The sequence below is a fragment of the Penaeus monodon genome, chromosome 23 (genome assembly GCF_015228065.2).
Source record: "Penaeus monodon isolate SGIC_2016 chromosome 23, NSTDA_Pmon_1, whole genome shotgun sequence".
Taxonomy (NCBI): Eukaryota; Metazoa; Arthropoda; class Malacostraca; order Decapoda; family Penaeidae; genus Penaeus; species Penaeus monodon.
The window spans coordinates 37855310-37857151 of NC_051408.1; the positions used below are offsets into that span (position 1 = coordinate 37855310).

A 1842-nucleotide genomic window follows, 5' to 3' on the forward strand; every position below is an offset into this window, starting at 1 on the left:
TTACAATTTAGTAAGGCATGTTAATTCATGTAGCCTCTATATATACTTTGTAATATTTGTTTGTGATAATTTTCATGTTAATAATTTTTATGTGTTTTTTCTCCTGTTATTCTGTGTTGTATTCTGCTTCTCTGTTATATATATATTTTTTTTACTTTAAATTTTCTTTTATATTTCCCTTCTGTCTTTTTATTCTTTATTTCTTTTTTGTATTTAGTTTCTCATTTTCTGTTTGTTTCATTTTTCCTTTTTTTCAAGTTCTCTCAGATTTCTGCTTCTGCTTTAATTGGCTGTTTCAATTTTCTTTCCTCTTTTTTCTATTTCTGTGGTAAATTTAGGTTTTAGACTAACATAATAGATGGGTGAATTGTAAGTCACTTCATATATTGACATATTTATTACAAATTACAAATAAAGATCAGCAAATTTTTACCACATATATCCTGGTGAGATAGAGAGTTTCAACGATTTCTTCTTTTTTGCAGATAAATTGACAATATTAAACAAGGGTCTGCAATTTCTCCCATTCATTAGAGCAAAATTTCACTACAGTATTTTGTCATGTGGCAGATGTGGTGTGCTTTCAGTTTTTCCTTTTCCATTTCTGTTTTTGTTTTTTGATTTTCCTCTTGTTTCCCTACTGTAGTTTCTTTATTTTTGTTTATTTCTTTATGGCTTCTTTTTCTGTTTTTGTTAATTTGTTTTCCGTTTCCATTTTGTTTCTGCCATGTTTGGCTTTGTTCCATTTCCTTTTCTATTTCTTTTTGCTTTCTATTTTTGTTTTGCTTCCTGTGTTCTGTTTCATTTTATTATCTCTCCTCTTTCTGTAACTTCCCACTTTTTTTCTTTTTCTTTTGCCATTCATATCAGCTTTCAACTTCCTTGTCATACTTGGTATGTTTCCCCAATACCTTCATTTCCATTGCCCGCATTTTTCTGAATACTGCCTGCAGGGAAATAGGAGAGAGGTATTTGAAGATTCTATGTCATGTGCAACAATGTAATCTGAACTCTACCTCTTGTAGGTATGGTGAGCCCACAGAAGAGGGCTATTATAAGAAGATCGCTCAAGCCTTTGCAAAGCTGCGTGTGTCTGGAGCCAGTAGAGACAACTATGAACCTACAGTCCTGTTTGATGGGGCTAATGGAGTTGGTGCAATCATGATGGAAAGGTTTACACAGTATCTTGGCGATTCCATCAAGTCAACTATGTACAACAAGGGGGAGGGTGTCCTGAACCATCTCTGTGGGGCAGATTATGTGAAGGTTGGTGGGTCTGTTAGGGACTTGTGTAAAAATATCTAACTTCAAATATATATTAGTTCTATATGGTTGCATTATGACATATTGAATGCTTTAGAAAGAATTGTAAGATTTTATTTTTGTATATTTTTTCCTTGTCCCCAGGTGCAACAGAAATGGCCTGAAGGTGTGCCACAGGCACAGAATACTAGGTGTGTATCTGTAGATGGGGATGCTGATCGTGTTATCTATAGTTTCATTGACAAATATGGCAAGTATTCTATGTTGGATGGAGACAAGATTGCTACGCTTGTTGCCGGATACTTCCAGGAACTACTGAAGGCATCAGGTAAGGACGTTGTACTTTTTACATTTGACAATTCTCCCAGTCCTAGTCCCTCACTCATATTCAGAGACAACTTAGATGGAAAGCCGGACCAGCATCTCATGCTGCAGCCAATGGTGATTGGCTGGTGGGCATGAGACGCCGGTCCAGTTCTCCATCCAAGATGTCTCAAGCGTCTCTATAAATGAGAGCCATTCCCTTTCCCTGTCCCTCTCCCTGGATTGGGACTGGGACAGGGACTGGGTGATTGGCTG

The 1842-nt window shown here is 36.4% G+C and overlaps 1 pseudogene; it reads left to right on the forward strand.

The window, feature by feature from the left end:
* LOC119588236 overlaps positions 1 to 1842 on the forward strand; it is a 9922-nt pseudogene that overhangs the window by 5794 nt on the left and 2286 nt on the right.